This window comes from Eutrema salsugineum, unplaced genomic scaffold (assembly GCF_000478725.1).
Source record: "Eutrema salsugineum unplaced genomic scaffold, Eutsalg1_0 scaffold_8, whole genome shotgun sequence".
Taxonomy (NCBI): Eukaryota; Viridiplantae; Streptophyta; class Magnoliopsida; order Brassicales; family Brassicaceae; genus Eutrema; species Eutrema salsugineum.
Window position 1 is genome coordinate 12,345,525 of NW_006256414.1, and position 27,375 is coordinate 12,372,899.

Here is a 27,375-nt window from a genome sequence, read left to right on the forward strand (position 1 = left end):
TTTACATATATTTGTCTTTGCTTATGACTTTTGTTAAGAATTGCATTAGGTCCTAGAGAGTTTTGCACTTTTGGAGTGTTTACAGGTCATTTGGAGCTAATTGGGAGCAATTGGAAGAAAAGCCATGGAGAGACCATCACCTTATGTGCGTCAGACTCGGACAAGCGTTATAGAGCCAACGATCCCTCAACTTTATCACCTACGAAGGAGGACTTGTACAAGGATTCAGCGTCGTTGACTTCATCAGGAATCAAGAGGGTCCAGTATAGTTTCCATAACACTTGAGATCTTCCTATTTGTAGTTGTGAGCTGAAAGTTATGGCGATCAGAATGAGTACATGTCTCGGAGCCGATAAAGGACCAAAGCAACGCGCATCAAAGAACCGGTGGAACGGAGCCCTTGCCGACGTCAGACGGGGTCGAGACCTTCACAAAACATGGATCTGAGGACGTCGTCTGGTTCTTGGAGTTGGAAGATCAAGGTTTCGACCTTGGAGAAGAGAGTTATGAAGGCTTTGGTGCAAGCGGTTTGCATTCATATCGAGAATAAATACCGACCAGAATTTGGTCGATATGACCTTGATCCCTTGACAGTTTTTTTTTGGATTTTGGGAGCTCAGATCCGAAGAAATGTCGAGATGCTGCACAAACACAATTCTGCTCGATATTTGCCCCCTGAAGACCTTCATTACACTGCACCGAGGAGCTACACCAAGTGAAACCTGCTCAGTGTTGAATTTCAGAGATTTCTTAACACCACACCGAGCTCCTGCACCGACTGAAATTAGGTCGATACTACCTTAGTTCTGAACGTTTTTAGGGCCTTTTTGGCCCAATACCTAGTTTGTTCTGGGTTGGCCCATCAAGAAAACCCTACCTATATATATATATATGCTTTAGGAAATATCTGTTGAGAAAAGCTTTATTCTCTCTTTTCTCTTTACCTTTATGTGAAAACCCATATTTTGTTAAGAGATATCTCAAGGATTTAATAAATCTAAAGTTGTTTCTAATCATGTTTAACATCACCTCTTGCAAAAGATTAGGTGTGTTAAGCTTGATTAGTGAGAGGTCTTCTTTTAAGCTTCTAGTTGTGTAGATTAGGGGGCTTTGATGTTTGATTTATGATGTTTAGGTTCTAGATTCTCATTTTCCTTCCTTAGTTAGCTTCTCTTAATGCTAGATCTTTGATAATCACTGTGGTCTAGAACTTAGGCATTTCTCCACCCACAAGGTGTTTGATGAAATGCCTGAATGAGATAAATTAAGGATTTATGTTTTAAATGTCATGGGAATGTTTGTTTGTAGCATAAATGACATATTAGAACTGTTTATTAATGCATATTGATCATCATTACCACTTATGAGAGTTAGGTTTGAATGCTGAATAGTGATCATTGTATTGGGAAAGAAATGGTCATGCTTTGAGTTCTAAGTTGATTGGAATTTGAGATCATGTGATGCTTGCTTTATCTTTCTGTATAAGATTCAGTCTTTCTTAGCTCTTATGTTGATGCACAAAGAGGCCGTTTGGTCATATTAGACTTGGAACCTTATGCTTGTTAATTGCTTATTCACTAATGGGAATAAGTCTTGATTAAGTAATTTGCAAAGGGATTTCTGTCATGGGAATGAATTAATCTGAATTGGAAGTCTAGACTAAAGAATTGCAAGTGTTGCATTGTTTTCTTAGCATTATGAATTCACATTTAAAGCACCCTGATTAACTTGTGGCATTGGGTAGATGGGATTCTACTCTTGTATGCATTAGTTGCCTTTTACCCTTAGCCTTCTGTTAAAGTTTATTCCTTCTTGAGTGATCCCTTGAGCTGCATTGAACCCACAAGCATTGGAATGATATCATTTTAATCTCATAACCCTGTCCCAAACCGAATGAGTTCACATGATTTGCATGAGCATGATCCACATGATACTTAAATGAATGTCAAAGGGCTGGAGTTAGGAATTCTTGTGAAGGTTTAAACTTGAGTTTGGTTCACTTGGTGATGAGCATGGCTAGTTTTTATGAATACACCAGATTGTATTACAATTTAGAATTAGTATCTAGGACCATGAGTTGAACTCTTTTGATGATTACTCTCTCTCTTTAAGAAATGTGAACTCCCAAGCATTCAACCTCTCTTTCTCATTGTTCTTTTTGCTTGAGGAAAAGCGAAGGATAAGTGTGGGGGAGTTGATATATTCATAATTTGCATAATTAAAATTGCATTTTTGGTCCAAATATTGAGTCTCATACTTACATTTAGGTAGTTTTACATATATTTGTCTTTGCTTTTGAGTTTAGTTAAGAATTGCATTAGGTCCTAGAGAGTTTTGCACTTTTGGAGTGTTTACAGGTCATTTGGAGCTAATTGGGAGCAATTGGAACAAAAGCCATGGAGAGACCATCACCTTATGAGCATCAGACTCGGACAAGCGTTATGGAGCCGACGATCCCTCAACTTTATCACCTGCGAGGGAGGACTTGCACAAGGATTCAGCCTCGTTGACTTCATCAGGAATCAAGAGGATCCAGTATAGTTTCCATAACACTTGAGATCTTCCTATTTGTAGTTGTGAGCTGAAAGTTATGGCGATCAGAAGCAGTACATGTCTCGGAGCCGATAAAGGACCAAAGCAACGCACATCAAAGAACCGGTGGAACGGAGCCCTTGCCGACGTCAGACGGGGTCGAGACATTCATAAAACTTGGATCTGAGGACGTCATCTGGTTCTTGGAGTTTGAAGATCAAGGTTTGGACCTGCGAGAAGAGAGTTATGAAGGCTTTGGTGCAAGCGGTTTGCATTCATATCGAGAACAAATACCTACCAGAATTTGGCCGATATGACCTTGATCCCTCGACAGTTTTTTTGGATTTTGGGAGCTCAGAGCCGAAGAAATGTCGGATGCTGCACAAACACAATTCTGCTCGGTATTTGCCCCCTGAAGACCTTCATTACACTGCACCGAGGAGCTACACCAAGTGAAACCTGCTCAGTGTTGAATTTCAGAGATTTCTTAACACCACACCGAGCTCCTGCACCGACTGAAATTAGGTCGATACTACCTTAGTTCTGAACGTGTTTTAGGGCCTTTTTGGCCCAATACCTAGTTTGTTCTGGGTTAGCCCATCAAGAAAACCCTACCTATATATATATGCTTTAGGAAATATCTGTTGAGAAAAGCTTTATTCTCTCTTTTCTCTTTACCTTTTTGTGAAAACCCATATTTTGTTAAGAGATATCTCAAGGATTTAATCAATCTAAAGTTGTTTCTTATCATCTTCCCTTCTTATCTGTGCTTCTAATCATGTTTAACATCACCTCTTGCAAAAGATTAGGTGTGTTAAGCTTGATTAGTGAGAGGTCTTCTTTTAAGCTTCTAGTTGTGTAGATTAGGGTGCTTTGATGTTTGATTTATGATGTTTAGGTTATAGATTCTCATTTTCCTTCCTTAGTTAGCTTCTCTTAATGGTATATCTTTGATAATCACTGTGGTCTAGAACTTAGGCATTTCTCCACCCACAAGGTGTTTGATGAAATGCCTGAATGAGATTAATTAAGGATTTATGTTTTAAATGCCATGGAAATATTTGTTTGTAGCATAAATGACATATTAGAACTGTTTATTAATGCATATTGATCATCATTACCACTAATGAGAGTTAGGTTTGAATGCTGATTAGTATAGTGATCATTGTCTTGGGAAAGAAATAGTCTTGCTTTGAGTTCTAAGTTGATTGGAATTTGAGATCATGTGATGCTTGCTTTATCTTTCTGTATAAGATTCAGTCTTTCTTAGTTCTTATGTTGATGCACAAAGAGGCTGTTAAGTCATATTAGACTTGGAACCTTATGCTTGTTAATTGCTTCTTCACTAATGGGAATAAGTCTTGATTAAGTAATTTGCAAAGGGATTTCTGTCATGGGAATGAATTAATCTGCATTGGAAGTCTAGACTAAAGAATTGCAAGTGTTGCATTGTTTTCTTAGCATTATGAATTCACATTTAAAGCACCCTGATCAACTTGTGGCATTGGGTAGATGGGATTCTACTCTTGTATGCAGTAGTTGCCTTTTACCCTTAGCCTTCTGTTAAAGTTTATTCCTTCTTGAGTGATCCCTTGAGCTGCATTGAACCCACAAGCATTGGAATGATATCATTTTAATCTCATAACCCTGTCCCAAACCAAATGAGTTCACATGATTTGCATGAGCATGATCCACATGATACTTAAATGAATGTCAAAGGGCTGGAGTTAGGAATTCTTGTGAAGATTTAAACTTGAGTTTGGTTCACTTGGTGATGAGCATGGCTAGTTTTTATGAATACACCAGATTGTATTACAATTTAGAATTAGTATCTAGGACCATGAGTTGGACTCTTTTGATGATAACTCTCTCTCTTTAAGAAATGTGAACTCCCAAGCATTCAACCTCTCTTTCTCATTTGTTCTTTTTTTGCTTGAGGAAAAGCGAAGGATAAGTGTGGGGGAGTTGATATATTCATAATTTGCATAATTAGAATTGCATTTTTGGTCCAAATATTGAGTCTCATACATACATTTAGGTAGTTTTACATATATTTGTCTTTGCTTTTGACTTTAGTTAAGAATTGCATTAGGACCTAGAGAGTTTTGCACTTTTGGAGTGTTTACAGGTCATTTGGAGCTAATTGGGAGCAATTGGAACAAAAGCCATGGAGAGACCATCACCTTATGTGCGTCAGACCCGGACAAGCGTTATAGAGCCAACGATCCCTCAACTTTATCACTTACGAAGGAGGACTTGCACAAGGATTCAGCGTCGTTGACTTCATCAGGAATCAAGAGGGTCCAGTATAGTTTCCATAACACTTGAGATCTTCCTATTTGTAGTTGTGAGCTGAAAGTTATGGCGATCAGAATAAGTACATGTCTCGGAGCCGATAAAGGACCAAAGCAACGCGCATCAAAGAACCGGTGGAACGGAGCCCTTGCCGACGTCAGACGGGGTCGAGACCTTCACAAAACTTGGATCTGAGGACGTCATCTGGTTCTTGGAGTTGGAAGATCAAGGTTTCGACCTGCGAGAAGAGAGTTATGAAGATCAAGGTTTCGACCTGCGAGAAGAGAGTTATGAAGGCTTTGGTGCAAGCGGTTTGCATTCATATCGAGAATAAATACAGTTTTTTTTTGGATTTTGGGAGCTCAGAGCCGAAGAAATGTCGAGATGCTGCACAAACACAATTCTGCTCGGTATTTGCCCCCTGAAGACCTTCATTACACTGCACCGAGGAGCTACACCAAGTGAAACCTGCTCAGTGTTGAATTTCAGAGATTTCTTAACACCACACCGAGCTCCTGCACCGACTGAAATTAGGTCGATACTACCTTAGTTCTGAACGTGTTTTAGGGCCTTTTTGGCCCAATACCTAGTTTGTTCTGGGTTAGCCCATCAAGAAAACCCTACCTATATATATATGCTTTAGGAAATATCTGTTGAGAAAAGCTTTATTCTCTCTTTTCTCTTTACCTTTTTGTGAAAACCCATATTTTGTTAAGAGATATCTCAAGGATTTAATCAATCTAAAGTTGTTTCTTATCATCTTCCCTTCTTATCTGTGCTTCTAATCATGTTTAACATCACCTCTTGCAAAAGATTAGGTGTGTTAAGTTTGATTAGTGAGTAGTCTTCTTTTAAGCTTCTAGTTGTGTAGATTAGGATGCTTTGATGTTTGATTTATGATGTTTAGGTTCTAGATTCTCATTTTCCTTCCTTAGTTAGCTACTCTTAATGCTAGATCTTTGATAATCACTGTGGTCTAGAACTTAGGCATTTCTCCACCCACAAGGTGTTTGATGAAATGCCTGAATGAGATAAATTAAGGATTTATGTTTTAAATGCCATGGAAATGTTTGTTTGTAGCATAAATGACATATTAGAACTGTTTATTAATGCATATTGATCATCATTACCACTAATGAGAGTTAGGTTTGAATGCTGATTAGTATAGTGATCATTGTCTTGGGAAAGAAATAGTCTTGCTTTGAGTTCTAAGTTGATTGGAATTTGAGATCATGTGATGCTTGCTTTATCTTTCTGTATAAGATTCAGTCTTTCTTAGTTCTTATGTTGATGCACAAAGAGGCTGTTAAGTCATATTAGACTTGGAACATTATGCTTGTTAATTGCTTATTCACTAATGGGAATAAGTCTTGATTAAGTAATTTGCAAAGGGATTTCTGTCATGGGAATGAATTAATCTGCATTGGAAGTCTAGACTAAAGAATTGCAAGTGTTGCATTGTTTTCTTAGCATTATGAATTCACATTTAAAGCACCCTGATCAACTTGTGGCATTGGGTAGATGGGATTCTACTCTTGTATGCATTAGTTGCCTTTTACCCTTAGCCTTCTGTTAAAGTTTATTCCTTCTTGAGTGATCCCTTGAGCTGCATTGAACCCACAAGCATTGGAATGATATCATTTTAATCTCATAACCCTGTCCCAAACCAAATGAGTTCACATGATTTGCATGAGCATGATCCACATGATACTTAAATGAATGTCAAAGGGCTGGAGTTAGGAATTCTTGTGAAGGTTTAAACTTGAGTTTGGTTCACTTGGTGATGAGCATGGCTAGTTTTTATGAATACACCAGATTGTATTACAATTTTGAATTAGTATCTAGGACCATGAGTTGGACTCTTTTGATGATAACTCTCTCTCTTTAAGAAATGTGAACTCCCAAGCATTCAACCTCTCTTTCTCATTTGTTCTTTTTTGCTTGAGGAAAAGCGAAGGATAAGTGTGGGGGAGTTGAAATATTCATAATTTGCATAATTAGAATTGCATTTTTGGTCCAAATATTGAGTCTCATACATACATTTAGGTAGTTTTACATATATTTGTCTTTGCTTATGACTTTTGTTAAGAATTGCATTAGGTCCTAGAGAGTTTTGCACTTTTGGAGTGTTTACAGGTCATTTGGAGCTAATTGGGAGCAATTGGAAGAAAAGCCATGGAGAGACCATCACCTTATGTGCGTCAGACTCGGACAAGCGTTATAGAGCCAACGATCCCTCAACTTTATCACCTACGAAGGAGGACTTGTACAAGGATTCAGCGTCGTTGACTTCATCAGGAATCAAGAGGGTCCAGTATAGTTTCCATAACACTTGAGATCTTCCTATTTGTAGTTGTGAGCTGAAAGTTATGGCGATCAGAATGAGTACATGTCTCGGAGCCGATAAAGGACCAAAGCAACGCGCATCAAAGAACCGGTGGAACGGAGCCCTTGCCGACGTCAGACGGGGTCGAGACCTTCACAAAACATGGATCTGAGGACGTCGTCTGGTTCTTGGAGTTGGAAGATCAAGGTTTCGACCTTGGAGAAGAGAGTTATGAAGGCTTTGGTGCAAGCGGTTTGCATTCATATCGAGAATAAATACCGACCAGAATTTGGTCGATATGACCTTGATCCCTTGACAGTTTTTTTTTGGATTTTGGGAGCTCAGATCCGAAGAAATGTCGAGATGCTGCACAAACACAATTCTGCTCGGTATTTGCCCCCTGAAGACTTTCATTACACTGCACCGAGGAGCTACACCAAGTGAAACCTGCTCAGTGTTGAATTTCAGAGATTTCTTAACACCACACCGAGCTCCTGCACCGACTGAAATTAGGTCGATACTACCTTAGTTCTGAACGTTTTTAGGGCCTTTTTGGCCCAATACCTAGTTTGTTCTGGGTTGGCCCATCAAGAAAACCCTACCTATATATATATGCTTTAGGAAATATCTGTTGAGAAAAGCTTTATTCTCTCTTTTCTCTTTACCTTTTTGTGAAAACCCATATTTTGTTAAGAGATATCTCAAGGATTTAATCAATCTAAAGTTGTTTCTTATCATCTTCCCTTCTTATCTGTGCTTCTAATCATGTTTAACATCACCTCTTGCAAAAGATTAGGTGTGTTAAGTTTGATTAGTGAGTAGTCTTCTTTTAAGCTTCTAGTTGTGTAGATTAGGATGCTTTGATGTTTGATTTATGATGTTTAGGTTCTAGATTCTCATTTTCCTTCCTTAGTTAGCTTCTCTTAATGCTAGATCTTTGATAATCACTGTGGTCTAGAACTTAGGCATTTCTCCACCCACAAGGTGTTTGATGAAATGCCTGAATGAGATAACTTAAGGATTTATGTTTTAAATGCCATGGGAATGTTTGTTTGTAGCATAAATGATATAGTAGAACTGTTTATTAATGCATATTGATCATCATTACCACTAATGAGAGTTAGGTTTGAATGGTGATTAGTATAGTGATCATTGTGTTGGGAAAGAAATAGTCTTGCTTTAAGTTCTAAGTTGATTGGAATTTGAGATCATGTGATGCTTGCTTTATCTTTCTGTATAAGATTCAGTCTTTCTTAGCTCTTATGTTGATGCACAAAAAGGCTGTTTGGTCATATTAGACTTGGAACCTTATGCTTGTTAATTGCTTATTCACTTATGGGAATTAGTCTTGATTAAATAATTTGCAAAGGGATTTCTGTCATGGGAATGAATTAATCTAAATTGGAAGTCTAGACTAAAGAATTGCAAGTGTTGCATTGTTTTCTTAGCATTATGAATTTACATTTAAAGCACCCTGATCAACTTGTGGCATTGGGTAGATGGGATTCTACTCTTGTATGCATTAGTTGCCTTTTACCCTTAGCCTTCTGTTAAAGTTTATTCCTTCTTGAGTGATCCCTTGAGCTGCATTGAACCCACAAGCATTGGAATGATATCATTTTAATCTCATAACCCTGTCCCAAACCAAATGAGTTCACATGATTTGCATGAGCATGATCCACATGATACTTAAATGAATGTCAAAGGGCTGGAGTTAGGAATTCTTGTGAAGGTTTAAACTTGAGTTTGGTTCACTTGGTGATGAGCATGGCTAGTTTTTATGAATACACCAGATTGTATTACAATTTAGAATTAGTATCTAGGACCATGAGTTGGACTCTTTTGATGATAACTCTCTCTCTTTAAGAAATGTGAACTCCCAAGCATTCAACCTCTCTTTCTCATTTGTTCTTTTTTGCTTGAGGAAAAGCGAAGGATAAGTGTGGGGGAGTTGAAATATTCATAATTTGCATAATTAGAATTGCATTTTTGGTCCAAATATTGAGTCTCATACATACATTTAGGTAGTTTTACATATATTTGTCTTTGCTTTTGACTTTTGTTAAGAATTGCATTAGGTCCTAGAGAGTTTTGCACTTTTGGAGTGTTTACAGGTCATTTGGAGATAATTGGGAGCAATTGGAAGAAAAGCCATGGAGAGACCATCACCTTATGTGCGTCAGACTCGGACAAGCGTTATAGAGCCAACGATCCCTCAACTTTATCACCTACGAAGGAGGACTTGTACAAGGATTCAGCGTCGTTGACTTCATCAGGAATCAAGAGGGTCCAGTATAGTTTCCATAACACTTGAGATCTTCCTATTTGTAGTTGTGAGCTGAAAGTTATGGCGATCAGAATGAGTACATGTCTCGGAGCCGATAAAGGACCAAAGCAACGCGCATCAAAGAACCGGTGGAACGGAGCCCTTGCCGACGTCAGACGGGGTCGAGACCTTCACAAAACTTGGATCTGAGGACGTCGTCTGGTTCTTGGAGTTGGAAGATCAAGGTTTCGACCTTGGAGAAGAGAGTTATGAAGGCTTTGGTGCAAGCGGTTTGCATTCATATCGAGAATAAATACCGACCAGAATTTGGTCGATATGACCTTGATCCCTTGACAGTTTTTTTTTTGGATTTTGGGAGTTCAGATCCGAAGAAATGTCGAGATGCTGCACAAACACAATTCTGCTCGGTATTTGCCCCCTGAAGACCTTCATTACACTGCACCGAGGAGCTACACCAAGTGAAACCTGCTCAGTGTTGAATTTCAGAGATTTCTTAACACCACACCGAGCTCCTGCACCGACTGAAATTAGGTCGATACTACCTTAGTTCTGAACGTGTTTTAGGGCCTTTTTGGCCCAATACCTAGTTTGTTCTGGGTTGGCCCATCAAGAAAACCCTACCTATATATATATGCTTTAGGAAATATCTGTTGAGAAAAGCTTTATTCTCTCTTTTCTCTTTACCTTTTTGTGAAAACCCATATTTTGTTAAGAGATATCTCAAGGATTTAATCAATCTAAAGTTGTTTCTTATCATCTTCCCTTCTTATCTGTGCTTCTAATCATGTTTAACATCACCTCTTGCAAAAGATTAGGTGTGTTAAGTTTGATTAGTGAGTAGTCTTCTTTTAAGCTTCTAGTTGTGTAGATTAGGATGCTTTGATGTTTGATTTATGATGTTTAGGTTCTAGATTCTCATTTTCCTTCCTTAGTTAGCTTCTCTTAATGCTAGATCTTTGATAATCACTGTGGTCTAGAACTTAGGCATTTCTCCACCCACAAGGTGTTTGATGAAATGCCTGAATGAGATAACTTAAGGATTTATGTTTTAAATGCCATGGGAATGTTTGTTTGTAGCATAAATGACATAGTAGAACTGTTTATTAATGCATATTGATCATCATTACCACTAATGAGAGTTAGGTTTGAATGGTGATTAGTATAGTGATCATTGTGTTGGGAAAGAAATAGTCTTGCTTTAAGTTCTAAGTTGATTGGAATTTGAGATCATGTGATGCTTGCTTTATCTTTCTGTATAAGATTCAGTCTTTCTTAGCTCTTATGTTGATGCACAAAAAGGCTGTTTGGTCATATTAGACTTGGAACCTTATGCTTGTTAATTGCTTATTCACTTATGGGAATTAGTCTTGATTAAATAATTTGCAAAGGGATTTCTGTCATGGGAATGAATTAATCTAAATTGGAAGTCTAGACTAAAGAATTGCAAGTGTTGCATTGTTTTCTTAGCATTATGAATTTACATTTAAAGCACCCTGACCAATGATCACATCTAGAGGTTTAGCTTTACCTTTATTTGAATTTGAGTCTTTGCTTTGTTGTCTTGCTTGTTTAATTTTTAATTATTACTTGCTTATTGTTGTTACATGTTTTTAGATCACTTTGTTACCAAAACCTGTTTAGTTAGACTTGGATTAAGATAGTTTCATATAGTCTTGGTGCCTAGAATCTCTCCATTTGGATTGACCCTCAAGTGCTACAACACAAGAGGTTAATTGACCTTAGTAGGCTAAAAACCTACTATCAATTTGGCGCCGTGGCCAATTGGGGATTCATTCTACCATTAAGACTTTGAATCTTCTTGAGATCAAGTCATTTTATTTTGTTTTTCTGATTACCTTTCAAGTGCTGTCTTTGTTTTCAGGTGTATGAACACCAGAAGTCAAGCAAAAAGACAAAGAGAAAGAGCTGCGCACATTGAGAGGTTGGGTACGGATCAAGGGCAACATGCTCATGGTGGTAATGGAAACCACCAGAATCAGCAAGAGAAACCACCTCCACGTCCAAGACAAGTTGTTGGAGCTGCTGATGAGGCCAATGCTCAGGGTCAGAGACATGGGATTCAAGCTCCAACACCTGAAAACGAATTTGAGATCAAATCTGGCTTGATCAACATGGTACAATCAAACAAGTTCCAGGGCTTGGCATTAGAAGACCCATTAGATCACATTGACAAATTTGATAGAGTTTGTGATCTAACTAAGATGAATGGAGTGAGTGAGGACAGTTTCAAATTGAGGCTATTTCATTTTTCTATAGGAGACAAAGCTCATCAATGGGAAAAGTCTCTACCTCAAAGATCAGTCACAACATGGGAGCAATGCAAAAGAGCATTTCTAACCAAGTTCTTCTCTTCATCAAGAACAGCAAGGTTAAGAAATGAAATCTCAAATTTTATTCAGATGAACCATGAATCCTTTTGTGAGGCTTGGGAAAGATTTAGAGGGTATACCATGCAATGCTCTCACCATGGATTCTCAGATGCTCAGCTGCTAAGTACCTTCTATAGAGGTGCTTTACCAAAGGTCAGACTACTCTTGAACACAGATTCAAATGGTAATTTCATGACCAAGGAAGTTAATGATGCCATGACCCTTGTGGAGAATGTAGCTCAGAGTGATGAGCTTTATGGATCAGACTTTGATAGGAATTCAAGAGGTGCTGTGTGTGCTGAAGAGGAAAGTACAAGGAAAGACATCTGGTCTCTCAATGAGAAGCTAGATAAACTTCTCCTAGCTTCTCATAAGTCAGTCAACTTCGTCAGAGATGTGAATCATGTGTTTCAAGACCCATTTCAAGGGAAAGACATCACAGCTGACGTAAACTTTGTAAGTGGACAACAAGGTTACCAAAAAGGCTTTACCTATTACAAGAATCACCCCACCCAGAACTTTCACTCTCACATAAATAACCAAAAAGGTTTTGTCCCTCCCCAACAGCAAAGCCTCAAACAGAACTCAGGGAATAAGGATCAAGAAGTACATAACCTGCTCCAGCAAATCCTCCAAGGTCAACCAAGTGGTGCCATGGACTTCAACAAGAAAATGGCAGAGATTGACAACAAGGTGGATTGCACTTATTCTGATCTTCTAACTCAATTTGCAACCTTGGCTTCCAAAGTCAAGACTCTAGAGAACAACAAGGGCCACTGCAGTTCTCAAGCTCAAAGATCTTTACCAGGGACATCAGTTGCACATCAAACAGAATACTGCAATGAATTCCTCTCAAATGATGAGAATCATGCTGCTGTCCAAGAAATTGAGGATATTCTCCATGGCAATGTCTCAAGTGAAAAATGCCTGACAAAAGATGATGAGGACGCCATCATAGATGAGTTTGAGTTCCTGTTCTGTTATCTTAATGAGGACATTGAGAAAGAAGGTGCGGAGGCAGCTTGTTTTGATATGAAAAAGAATAATTATGATATTGCTGAAGGAAAAATTCAGAGAATGGTTCAAGGAAGGACATCTGATGAAGTTTCTAGCACTGGTTCAACAAGGGTGACACCCAAAACTATCCCAAAGCTTGGTAATCGAGGAAAGTTCTTAATCTCATGCTCACTTGGAAGCTTGAAAGTGGATAATGATGTATGTGATTCTGGATCAAGCTTCAGTGTAATGTCTTTAGACATGGTGGAGAGACTAGGGATCAAGAGTCTTAAGCATCACCCCATGTCAATTACCTTTGGAGATTCATCCTCCAAGAAGCCATATGGAATCCTTGAAGACTACCCATTGAAGATTGGTGAATGCACAGTTCCAAGTGATTTTGTAGTCATGAAGATGAAAAAGACCAAAGAGCTACCTCTTTTGCTTGGAACTCCATTTCTGAACACCACAAGATCAAGGATGGACTTTGATACTCAAAGAGTGGTGCTTACTAAGGTAGATGATGAAGTATCTTATCCCCTTAAACCTCCTCTTGCTGGGTTTTGTGGGGTTATATCTGATGATTCTGATGAGTTGAAACGCTATGGGATGATGTATGAGAGGAGTATGGGAACTATAGAAGATGCTCAACCCTTTGCACCTGTTGAGAAGAAGAAAGAATCCCTCATAAGACCTGATCTTGAGTTTGGAGGGGATTTCTTTAGTGATGATGAAGCTTGCTTGAAATCTTTATCTCCTACACCAAGTGAAAAGGAGATCAGCAGCAACAAAGGCAATGGTTCAGGGTCTCAAGACAAGAACCCAACAAGCACCAAACCATTCACTCTTGGGTCCTCTTCTCAAGTCTTAACTCTCACTCCATGGAAGTTTGATGGTAGAGCTGTGGAATACAAGGTTAAAGGCAATGGAAGATCAAGACCATTTGCCAAAGTCAGAGCTATCCTCACACCAGAGTTCAAGGACAAGGGATCTGATGGTGTCTAAGAGCTGATGAACAAGGACCTCATGCTTGAATTCATGGACAAGACAAGGAGCATCAAATCTCCTCCTCTCCCCCATTGAGAAAAAGAGTATGAAAAGTCAAACTTAGTGACTTTAAACAAAGTGCTCTTGGGAGACACCCCAAGCTTATCCTTTGTAAATACTCTTTTTAATGCTTTCTTTTGCTGTTTTTAGGATGTTTTGATGTCTTGCTTAAGTGTGGACAGATTTCTGAGGTGTTTAGGAGCTACCATAAGGAGAATGGACCAAAGAAAAGCTGAGAAATCGTGTGAGGAATACATTCACACCGAGGTGATTTCACTCGGTGCATTCACTCGGTGTAACAAGGTTTAAAAGCCGAAGGAATATCGACCTGATACACCGAGCAAATGGAGGTCGGTGTGGAACAAAAGATGGCCAAGGATGCCTCACACCAAGGTGATTTCACTCGGTGCAAGAGGTCAGTGTAGTCAATTCTCCAGCCCCATCTCTCAGTCCTAGAGAAGGTAACACTCCAACTTGTACATAGCATTTTGCATTTTATTTCTTTTCTCATTCTGCATTTTGAGCTTGATCTACACTCCTTTATTATGCTTTTATAACACAAGGGACTGTGTTATTTAAGTGTGGGGGAGGAGTTTAGTATTGCTAACCATGTTTGTTCTTGATCTTATTGTCTTTTTAACTATAGAGTCTCATTTTGCTTTCATATAAGTTCATATAAAAACCAAAAAAATTGAAAAAAACCTGAAAACTTTTCACAAAAAAATGTTCACAGTCTAGTTGCATAATCATGTAGGTTGCATCATTTGCATGGGAGTAAAGATAGGTTTCTTTGATAGAGAATCATCTTAAAAACTTGAATTCATGGCCCTAGTTATTAATTCTATATTGCTTGCAAAACTGGTATGAAATCAAGAGTGAACCATGTTTGGAACTAGTGTCTCAATGCTTCTGTGTTAGTTGGATCAAGTTGTGATTAACTCCAGCCTTGTTTAAAGTGAAATTCATAATTTGACAATCTAATTATCATGTTTGTACATATCATTGTGAACTCATGGGTACCACAAAATATTTGAGCTCTCTTAACCCTTTTTGCCACGCTTTGCTAGCTCAAATAGCTGTTCTCTCATCTTGAGACAGTTCCCTTGCCTTTAACCAAACCTTCCTTGAAGCCTGAAACACTCTAGTGAGAGATGTGAGGTCTTTTTCTGAATAAACTTGACAGAAAGTGTTGGGTTTAGGGCAACAAGAGTAGAGTTTCGTGTAGATCTAGCTTTGCATCATGAGTCTAGAGTAGGCTAGGAAGAGATCTTGGGAAACACTGAGTGAAAAAGAGAGAATTTGAGATGAGAACCAGGGGATGGAAAAGAAAAGAGATCGGTTTGGGGTCTGTTGTTTAAAGAAAGAAAGCTCTTGTGTTTTGAAAAGTAAAGTCTAGCCTCTAAGTGAAAAGAAAAGAAAAGAAGCCGAAAAGGCTCAAGTGTTTAAAGAGAAATGAAAAGAGGCTAGACAATGCTAAGTGAGAAGGAGCTAAGTGAAAGGTTTAGACCCCAAAGCCTGAATTTGAAAATGAAAAGATGAATTCCCTGGTGAGGAAAAGAATGAGAGTGAAGTGAGAAGTGGGTTGATAAGGCAATGAATGCCTTGAAAGAAGGGTAGCTTAGGTGTGTTCTTCATGGGTTTAGAGTTAAGGTGAAAGACCAACTTTGGGCATTGGGTAGATGAGATTCTACTCTTGTATGCATCAGTTGCCTTTTACCCTTAGCCTTCTGTTAAAGTTTATTCCTTCTTGAGTGATTCCTTAAGCTGCATTGAACCCACAAGCATTGGAATTAGATCATTTTAATCTCATAACCCTGTCCCAAACCAAATGAGTTCACATTATTTGCATGAGCATGATCCACATGATACTTAAATGAATGTCAAGGGCTGGAGTTAGCAATTCTTGTGAAGGTTGAAACTTGTGTTTGGTTCACTTGGTGATGAGCATGGCTAGTTTTTATGAATACACCAGATTGTATTGCAATTTAGAATTAGTAAATAGGACCATGAGTTGAACTCTTTTGATGATTACTCTATCTCTTTAAGAAATGTGAACTCCCAAGCATTTCATTCATAATTTGATATATTCATAATTTGCATAATCAGAATTGCATTTTTGGTCCAAATATTGAGTCTCATATATACATTTAGGTAGTTTTACATATATTTGTCTTTGCTTTTGTCTTTAGTTAGAAATTTCATTAGGTCCTAGAGAGTTTTTCACTTTTGGAGTGTTTACAGGTCATTTGGAGCTAATTGGGAGCAATTGGAACAAAAGCCATGGAGAGACCATCACCTTACGTGCATCAGACTCGGACAAGTGTTATGGAGCCGACGATCCCTCAAATTTATCACCTGAGAAGGAGCCATTTCACAAGGATTCAGCCTCCAATGTCCTCATCAAGAATCAAGAGGGCCCAGTATAGTTTCCATAACACTTGAGATCGTCCTATTTGGAGTTCTGAGCTGAAAGTTATGGCGATCAGAAGCAGTACATGTCTCGGAGCCGATAAAGGACCAAAGCGACGCGCATCAAAGAACTGGTCGAACGGAGCCCTTGCTGACGTCAGACGGGGTCGATCCCTGCACAAAACTTGGAGCTGAGGACGTCATCTGGTTCTTGGAGTTGGAAGATCAATGTTTAGACCAGCGAGCAGAGCGTTATGAAGGATTTGGTGCAAGAGGTTTGCATTCATATCGAGAAAACATACCGACCAGAATTCGAACGATATGACCTTGATCCCTTGAAGTTTTTTTTGGATTTGGGAGCTCAGAGCTGAAGAAATGTCGAGATGCTGCACCAACACAATTCTGCTCGGTATTTGCCACCTGAATACCTTCATTACACTACACCGAGGAGCTACACCAAGTGAAACCTGCTCGGTGTTGAATTTCAGAGATTTCTTAACACCACACTGAGCTCCTGCACGGACTGAAATTAGGTCGATACTACCTTAGTTCAACACGTGTTTTAGGGCCTTTTTGGGCCAATACCTAGTTTGTTCTGGGTTGGCCCATCAAGAAAACCCTACCTATATATATGCTTTAGGAAATACCTGTTGAGAAAAGCTTTATTCTCTCTTTTATCTTTGTCTTTTTTGTGAAAACCCATATTTTGTTAAGAGATATCTCAAGGATTTAATCAATCTAAAGTTGTTTCTTATCATCTTCTCTTCTTATCTGTGCTTCTAATCATGTTTAACATCACGTCTTGCAAAAGAGTAGTTGTGTTAAGCATGATTAGTGAATACTCTTCATTTAAACTTCTAGGTGTGTAGATTAGGGTGCTTTGATGTTTGATTTTTTATGTTTAGGTTCTAGTTACCAACAGTTCTCCTCGATCACGCATCTCTATTTGTTCATCATCATCAGATTGTTCTTCTTCAGTTTCCACTTCTCCATTGTCTTTAATGATCATTATCTTCTTGTTGTAACAGCTACCCGCATAGTAAACATACCCCTTGCACTTGTAACACTGAATATCCCTATTCTTGGAGGTAGTCACCACTTCTTTCCCTTTGACGCTATGTTCTTCACTTTTAGACTTGGAGAATAGCTTAAACTCTGTTTGAAAACTCGTTTTCTCATCCTTCTGATTACTCGGCTTGCTGGACCCGTAGTTAGTCTTGTGGTTTCTTCTCTTGAGTTGTTTCGCGAACATAATAGCCTTGTGCAGCAGCTCCTCCAACTCTACATAGTGATGCACCTCTAAACGATCTATAATTTCTCTGTTTAACCTCCCCATGAACCTAGCCATTGTTGCTTCCCTGTCTTCACGAATATCGGCTCCCATCATAAGAGTTTCTATTTCCTTGTAGTATTATTCAACAGATTGGTTTCCTTGGGTAAACTCCTGAGTTTGAAATGCAGCTCTCTGTGGTAATGACTTGGTACAAATTTTCTTCTAAATGATCGACTTCAATTGATTCCATGATTTGATGGGATCTTCTCTTATCCTTCTTCTTGTTGTAACTAGATTATCCCACCAACTTAGAGCATAATCTTCATATTCTGTTGGGGCCAGCTTTAGCTTGTGCTCAGTGGTGTAGTCTCGACAGTTAAATACAAGTTCAGTATTTTTTCCCACTCCAAGTATTCTTCAGGACCAGCCGTGAATCTGAACTTAGGAATTGTGAGGTTGAGACTGCCTATAGGATCACTAGACCATTGCTTTCTTTCCTCTCTATCGCTTCCTCTTCTCTTTGATGAACGAGCCCTAGAGGAGGAGTTGCTGTAATATTGCTCCAAAGCCGAATAGTCACTGCTCTTTCTTGGTTTGTCTGAAACCATCTTTTCCATGTCAGATCTCATGCTTTCAAACTCCCGCCACATAAGAGACATCATTTGAGTCATCATAGCGTCCATCATAAGTTTGTTTGCTGATCCACTTGGGTTCGCAGGATCTTCTTTTTAATGAACTGATTCCTCCATTGTACCTGTTCAGATGACAAGCAAAAGACCAGTAAAAGAGCTCGAAGAATACACTAGCTAGTTTTAAAAGTAATCAAATTCGATAAAGAACATGATACAACGATCAGACTTTTAGAAACCCTAATTCTTTCTCTCTACATTTTCGAAAAGTTCTTTGAAATTTCGGGTGACTTGTAACATAAACTTGATAGATCGGATGCAAAAGAACATGATCCGACTAGTTTCACGTCACGATCAAATCAGAATATGAAAAGTCACAAATTGTTAAACACTAAAAGACACAACCTGGGTTTGGAGATTTGCTCTGATACCACTTGATATGATCCTAGGTGAGGATAAAGCCCTGGAGTACTCTCCAACGGTTGTGACCTCAATATTCGACGATGGGAGATATTGCGGAACGAAGTGAATGATTATGAAATTGTGAAATATGGTGTAACTTATGGAAAACGCCTTGATACTTCTAAAAGAGATGGGAGATCTCTTAGACTATCAACAGATCTAGTGGTGCTTGCAATGAAAGGATATAATCCGAATTCACTAATCAAGCTGATGATCAAACGATTTTAGAGAGAGTTTTAGAATAAAAGGTTTTATAGATTGAAAAGAAGGACAAGAGCAATACATATAGAGTCTCGAAACACTTGGGAAATAGTAAAGACAGCTAAGACCACTTAAAGACTCAACGACTAAGACTTAGACTAGTTTGAATTTGAAAACAGGCTCCTCTCTTCTTTGACCGAGTCTGTGAACAAATTGGGCTAAGTTTCATCAAGAAGCATTTTGTAATAGTGTTGTGAGCAAGCCTCATTAAAAACCTTGTCTGGAAAACCCAATTGGGACAAAACCAAACGAAGGGAAAAAAAGCACAAGTCACAACACCCCCCTTGATGAACTCCTAAGTGGCTTGTATCACAACCAGTTTAGTTGGATTAGCACACTTAAGATTTCCCTGATTCGTGTGTAATAACTTCTGAAAATCTTACTTGAACTTCATTGCCCTTGATCTTGTCATTGGACCAATCGGAAGATGCAAGTCTTTATCTTCGTCTATACTTCCTTCCTCGGGTTTCAGCTGCTCTTAGTCTTCATTAGATTCTGGTTCAGGCTCACCTTGTTCTCCATTATTCTCCTCCGTTCCTAAGCTGGTCTTGAACATATCATATGTCATCAAAGTGCACTTATTTTTTCAGGAACTAGTCTTGAGAGAACTCCAGAGTTAAGCGTGCTTATGCTGGAGCAATCTCAGGATGGGTGACCTACCAATAAGTGGTCCGCGGTACCGTGTGAAGGATGGATGACCTACCCGGGAAATGGTCAACGGTATCGTGTAAGTGAGGAGAAAGAATGGGGAAAGATCACATGGTGATTTCAAGGACAGTAGACAAGTCTTACAAGCCTCCCAGACCAACGAATCCTAACTGTCGGACAGGAGTGGGCCCATGGGCCTAGAAAGAGGCCAACCGTCGTATAGTGGTGGGCCAATGTGCCTTAGAGAGAAGGATTTGGGCTCATTGGTAGGGGCGGTTGGTGTGTCAATGGACCTATAGAGAAGAGGACGTTGGAGCCTAGAGTAAACGGCGTTGGGCTCACTGGAAGGGGCGGTTGGGGGCGTTCAGAGTTGATAACCAATCCAGATGAAAGGCGAATTCGGGGTCTCATCGATTTGATTGCCGGTCCGTCTGGTTCACGGAAGGGAAGAAGGGAGCGGGGTCTCACATATGCAATCTCCAATCCTTAGAAGAATGTCTCGGGCTATCCCTCTTGGAGTTGCACTTGAGTCATATGCTAAGCTAATCTTTGTCCTGGTATTTGAAATGTGTTTAAAGCCAAGTCTCAAAGCAGTGGCTTTGGACATCATGTTAATGCAAGCTCCAGAATCAAAAAGAATATTGAGAAATCTTTCACCACTAATGTCACAAGAGATAAGAAATTGAACTTTTTCTTGAACTTTGTGTAGAATTCAAACTGGTCTACCTTCTTGGGCGTGTGTGAACAAGTCTTTCATCTCTTGGATAGACTCGTTGCTATCAGAGAAGAAGTGGTTGATCATGTAGTCTCTACATGCTTTGGCAAACAAAATGCTTTTGGGCAGAGTTTGAACTACTTGATTGGATTCTTCAAGTTTTTCTTTCCTAATCATGTTTGTGTAATCGCTGCCTTGTTGTGTGTCTTTGAGATGGATCCTGCAAACAGCTGCATCAGTTGATGATCTAGTAAAGATAGGTACCTCGCTCTTCTAAAATATAGGGAGATGTTCTTCTTAGTTTCCATACTGTATCTGAAGAAAACTCGAAGGCAGCCTGATAGTAGGTTTTTAGCCTACTAAAGTCAATTAACCTCTTGTGTTGTAGCACTTGAGGGTCAAAACAAATGGAGATTATCTAGACACCAAGGCTATGAGGATCAATTCTTAATCCGAGTCTAAAGAAACAAGTTGGTGACAAAGGTGATCTAAAACATAAAACAAACAAGAAACAAGCAATATTTAAGAACTAAACAAGCAATAAATAAGAATTAAAAAAGCAATATAAACAAACAAAGACTCAAATTCAAATAAAGAGAGAGCTAAATGTGACATCCCGATTTCCGTTATATGTGAAAAGGCTTATAAGAATTGACTTGGCTACCTATGTCATCAAAGTGCACTTATCAGTTCCGGTCAAGTGTCTTGAGAGAACTCCAGAGTTAAGCGTGCTTATGCTGAAGCAATCTCAGGATGGGTGACGTACCGGGAAGTAGTATGCAGTACCGTGCGAGTGAGGACAAAGCACAGGGAAATATCACGTGGTGATTGCAGGGACAGTAGACAACTCTTACGAGCCTTCCAAACAAAGCGACTCTTAACTGTCAGACAGGGGTGGGCCCATGGGCCTAGAAAGAGGCCAACCATCGGACAGTGGTGGGCCAACGGGCCTAGAGAAAAAGGACGTTGGACTCACTGGTAGGGGCGGTTGGTGGGCCAACAAACCTAGAGAGAGGACGTTGGGCCACAGATTATACGGCGTTGGGCTCACTCCTAGGGGCGGTTGGGGGCGTTCAAAGTTAATAGCCAATCTAGATGAAAGGCGGATTCGTAGTCTCATGGATTTGATAGTCGGTCCGTCTTGCTCCCGGTTATGGAAGAAGGGAGCGGGGTCTCTGATAACTTTGAGTTTTCAAGGCTCTAAATGAGGGGTTATCAATCCCTTTTGTCACTTTGCAGTACAAAGGGTATCAATCCATCATGTGTAGACACTAAGATGCAGGATCAGTTCTTAATTCAAGACAAATGAGTGAGGTTTGATGACTAATGATAACTAAGAACTTCAAACAAGAATGAAAACTAATGATCAACTTAAACAAGCAAGTAAATAAGCTAAATGAGATGAGAATGTATGAATGATGATGAGAAAGGTCTTAGACATGATAGTGGATTAAGGTGCCCTTGGTGATAAACTAGTGAGCTAATGAATCATGTGATCAAACAAACCATTCCACTTAAACATTATTAACTAAGCTAATCCTCTCATGAAGGCATTAACTTCTTTGCTAAAACAGTCTCTAACCTAATTATCATTAGTGAAACATGAATCAACAAGCAGTAAGAACCAGTTTAATCTGTCATTTAAGCATATAAACAATCATTCCCATGATGAATAATACTTGAACCTCTAACAATCTTGGTTCAGGCATTTCAACAAACACTTTTGGTGCATGAAATGCCCAGAATCTAGACCACATATGATGTGTATGGATCTAGCATTAAGAACAGGTTTTAGAGAATGGAATATGAATGATCTAACCCCTAAGCTCACTAATCTACCACCTAAGCACCCTAATCTACATATCTAAGACCTTAATATGGGGATTACTCACTAATCATACCAATCTCTCTTAAACCTTTGCAAGTTGAGAAGATTGGCATGATTAGAAGTGTGAGAATGAAGATGGAGATGATAGATTAAGAAGAATCACAGCTCTAAACACAAAGATCTCTCAAACTCTCTTGATTAGAACCCTTAAAAATCGATATTTCTCTTCTCAAAGGGGAGTCTTTCACAAAAGAGGCAAGAAACAAAAAGAATAAAGCTTAAGTCCTTGGGGTAAAACCCTAAAAAACTATATATAGGTTCTAAAACAAACCGGGTCAGCCCTGAACAAACCGGGTCCTGACCAGGCTTCAATGGGTAAAATGACGAGTGTGCGAGGTCGCATACCCAAGTTGCACAGCCAAAGAAGCAGTCTTGTGAGCCTTAAGTCCTTTAGTTTCAGCCGCATGCCCATCTAGGAGTGTTCTGCGAGTCTTTGTGCGATTCAGTCTTCCTCCTCTTCAACTCGCATGACCAAGACGAAATCTGGGAAGAATATGTGTGAGACTTGGTCCTCCTTTAGTCCCAAGTCGCATGCCCAACTCGCATGCCCAACTCGCATGATCCTAGAAAGAAGCTTCAGCGAGATAGAATCCATGTAAGCCCAGCCGCATTACTCTCTTGGTGCAAAACACGAATCTTCGTGCGGCTCAGTTCCCTTTGCTCCTTAACTCGCACGACCATGTAGCAGGGGCTTTCAGAAATATGTGCGGGGTGGTCTTCATCACTCCCAAGTTGCATGCTCAGGTCGGTGTAAATTGCTAGTCTTCATGCGGCTCAGTTCTAAGCTTGGTCAACTCGCATGCTCAAGTCGCACGCTTGTGGACTTAGTATTTTTCTTGCTCGGGAACCTTAGACCTTACCCAGTGTTAACTTACTCGCACATCTCAACACGCAGCTCAACCCCCAGACATTAATCTCCAGGCATTGCGAGTTAGCCAAGTCGCAAGACTATCTCCAGGCTTCAGGTCTCCTCGGACCACTTCACATTCGTGGGAGAGTAACTCCCAGGATAATGGTCCAAATGGCACGATTCCAACTTCAGTTGAAACAACACTCAGATATCTTCAACTTTGGTGAAGGAATCTTTGGCGCTTGGGAAGTGGAAGGTTCCCTGGAGGGCTCAGCTTTGCAGTGCATTGACACGGCCAGAAAGAGGCTTCTAGACATGCGTCCATTCCAGAAACGTTATTTTCTTGCTCATAGCTCCAAAATTGAATGGTCTCAAACGTTCTGGAAATAGGACTCAAATATCTCAAATCTTGATGAAGGCCCTGTAGACTGAATCGGTCTGGAAGTGCATCGTCCTTTGCATTCTTCGGAGCTCATCGGGTCGGTCCAAAACGGTGAGACAGGCGTGCCTTCCGACAAGCTTAACTCTCTGCTCACGCCTCCAAATCCTATGGTTCTACCTGCTCTGGAACCATGATCCAATCCTTTCCAACTTTGATGAAGCACCCGACAACTGAAACGACGGGAAAGACCTTCAGGTAATGCGATTTCTGAGATGTGTCTGTACCCATAAATTTTGGCCGAGAAACCTTTGCAGCGGTACGTGTTTTGGCCGAGAGGCTCACTCGCGGTACATGAAAATCGCCGAAAAAAGTTGCCTGCTGTATGTGAGAATCGCCGAGAACCTCCAAAAACCCATTTTCACCATCTTTCAAGTCCTGATTGCCATTTCTCTTCCTGGTTTCACCTTTTCAACTCCAAATAGCTCCAAATACACCTGATAAACACTCCAAACATGCAAAGACTTATTGGGACCTAATGCAACTCATAAGCCCTAAAACAACACCTAAGGACCTAATATGCATGAGAAAATACATGATTTGGAATGAAATGTACAACCTGAATGATGCAAATTATGAACATATCAACTCCCCCTCACTTGCCTTTTGCTTGTCCTCAAGCACAAGGAACAAATGAGAGAAAGAGGTTGAATGCATTGGGAGCTCATATTTCCTTTCAGAGAAGTGACAACTAAGAGAATTCAAGTTCATGCTCAATATGCAAAGCAAGACTATACTCTGATTTAATCAACACAACAAGAAATCTCCACAAGTTCTCTTATTCCTCAACTCTTTGACAATCATTAAGCTTTTAACCAAATGAATCAGATGATGCAATGTCTGAACAAGCTGGTTTGGCTAGGGTGAGGTGATGAGACTAAAATTATCTCATCAGCGTCTGAGTGGGTTTAATGCAGCAAAGGGATCTCTCTATGAATGACCAAACTTTGGCAGAATGCTAAAGGTAAAAGGCAACCTATGCATACAAGGGCAAAGCTCATCCCACCCCACACACTACTCAAAGTTTCCTCACTTGCTTACTTTTCACACTCTCTCCTCTCTCACTAAGGGATCAGTTTTTCTTTCAATGCACAAGTCTTGGAGTTCAAACTTTCATAGCTCTTTTTCACTTTCTTTTTGTAACCTCTAGCCTCTTTTTTTCTTTCTTTTTTTTAAAACATTTGAGCTCTTTGGCTTCTTTTCTTTTCTTTTCACTTAGAGGCTAGACTTTTTCTTTTCTAAACACTAGAGCTCACTTTATTTGACTCAAAACTCCAAGACTGATTTCTTTTCTTTTCTATCCCCTAGTTCTCACCATTCTCCTTTTATTTCCACTTATCTCTCATTTTTCCACTCACCAACAAGTATTCCCCCACACTTAAATCTCGCCAAATCTCTCAGCTCCTTGATGATGGAACTTACTCACAATGAGACTTGCCCTTGTCGCCCTAAACCTAACACTTTCTGCTAAGTTTGGTCCAAGGTGGCCTCTCAATAACACACAAACAATTGGATTGAAAGAAAGATGGGTTCAGGGTGAGGAAAACTGATCTATTATGCAGATTCAGCTATTTGAGCTAAGGAAGAGGGTGGCAAAAACAGGATTCTAGCTCAAATATGTATCATGGTATCCACAAGCTTATTCAAACAATGCACCAAATGATAATTTCAAGTCAAGTTCAGGGTTTTCACTTATTAGAGTTGAGTTCAATTCAAACTTGCTTCTCAGATTTAGATCATTTCAAGCCTTGCAAGCATAGAAGTCATTTCAAAAGCATATTTAATCCAAATTCTCAAAGTGATTTACTCTCAAGGAAAACCTATCCTTGCTCCATTGCATAATGCAACCTATATGATGCAACTAGACTCAATTCTAAAAATGAAATGCAACTACATGAACATTTTTTTGTGAAATTTGTTTTTCAGATTTTTCAATTTTTTTGGCTTTTATATGCACTTAGATGAAATGCATCTACATGAATGCATGCAAGAATGTGACTCAAGACTCAAAGTATAAAATAAGAACAGAGAAAATATGATTAATCAAAGATGAAACTCCACCCCCACACTGAAATAACACAGTCCCTTGTGTTATAAAAGTATGAGAAAGGAGTAAAAGCAAAGCAAACAATTAAAATGCAAAGAGAAAAAGAGAGACTACATGCATATGTACAAGGTGTGGAGTGGTACCTAAGAGCTGTGGAACTCAGACCCTAAAGAGTATGAGGGGTTGGACGTGTGACCAGAGGGAGTCTCTGGACATGTGACCAGAGGGAGTCTTCCATGAGTGATGGCTTGCCTCATCAGAACCGTCTTCAAGATCCACCCATGCTGTGCCATATGGGACAAGGGCTGTGCAGTTGGTGGAACTCTCTCCAACCTCTTCTCTGTTCCTTGGTGAAACCGGTGTTGGAGATCCACCTTTGCAAGGGTTTTCAAGCTTCTTGATCCTTTTCTTCATCTTCTTGATGCACTTTGCCATCTTATGTATCGTTTTGTCCTGGTACTTGCACCATTGTTGGAGAACCTTGATCTTTTGCTGAGCTCTAAACCCTGAAGTGCCTGGCTCCTCCCAGTTGTAATCATCAAAGTGATATCTGTTCCCACCATAACGTTTTTGAGGTGGAGGCAGACCATCATCTCCAGCACCAGCAGCACTAGTGGTAGCAGCTTCAGCGGTTGCTTTCTTTTCCTTTGAAGCTTCTTCTCTGCAAGTCTTCTTGTACTTGAGAATTGGTGGATCAGTTTGGACACTGTACAGCTCTTCCTTCAACAAGTAGAAGTGAATGTTCCTCTTTACTTGGACTGTGGTGATGGAGGGATTGGGCAGGAGAGTTTGGACTGGCTCATCAATGAAGAACTTGAAATTGTAAACCAGCTTGGCTCCAACTCTTCCTTGAAAGAAACCGATCTTACACAAATGAGCTTCATTAATCAGGTCAAACCTTGCCTTGTTCTCCTTGAACTTGTACCCTCTTGCCTTCAAGATCTTTGTTACAACCCAACCATGGGCCAGCTTTGCATCCTTCTTTGTTGAACCCCAAATGCACTCCTTGTAGAACATCAAAGACCTTGCTAATTGAGAGGCAAGGCAAGGTGTGTAAGCATATCCTTCATAGGGCTTCCCATCTTCATAAGTTGGTATCAACTGTTTCAGCCCCACACCAAGGAGATTCAGATCACCTTTATGAACTCTCCCTACATCAAGCTTGAAGAAGAAGCTGTGAGAAAGGATCTTGTGGACATAGCTGGATTTCAGCCCCACAACTGTTTCAGCCCCACACTGGATTTCTTATCCAAGAGGACTTAGCTGCTCCAGCTGTGAACTTCCGAGAAGCTATTGATCTCCATAAGGCTTGAACATCTTCCTTTCTAAGACCGATCTGGTTGGAGAGAGGTATGTTTTTAGGCGCAGAAAACCCAAATATCTCATTCAATTCCCTGAATGGCACTCTGTAGGCCTTTCCTTTCACCGTAAACTCCATGTATCCAAGACCATCCCCTTGAAGAATCCTTGAATCCCTTGGGTAGTACATAAAAGCATCAAAAGAAGCCAAGAACTCTTGAGACTCCTCTTCATATGCGATCTCTCTCAGCTCCAATAGTGATTCAATGCCCATGTTCCCAAGCAAAGTTTTGACATCTTCATAGATGCTAATCTTCTTCAGAAACTCCACATCAGGGAACCTCCCTTGCTGGATCCCTATTTGTTGAAACTTAGCCAGATAATCAGGTGTTTCTGGTTCAGTTTTCTTGATCCTCTTTGATGCCTCTTCAATGGTGCCTTGGGAACCTCCAACTGAGTTGCTTAAGCCACTCTCAGTCTGTTCATCATCAGATACCACAGTCAGTTGTTTCCGTTTCTTCTTGGAACCAGATGCAACCACCAATGCTTTCTCTTCATTCCTTGTCCTTTTTGGCGCTTGTT

The 27,375-nt window shown here is 39.8% G+C and overlaps 1 non-coding gene across 1 annotated transcript; it reads right to left on the reverse strand.

Annotated features, from left to right (window-relative positions):
• Nucleotides 1-11,827: 11,827 nt before the first annotated feature.
• LOC112082251 lies at nt 11,828-11,934 on the reverse strand. Its single transcript, XR_002896904.1, has one exon. It is a non-coding gene; the product is annotated as a small nucleolar RNA R71 (small nucleolar RNA).
• Between the last annotated feature and the right edge of the window lie 15,441 nt (nt 11,935-27,375).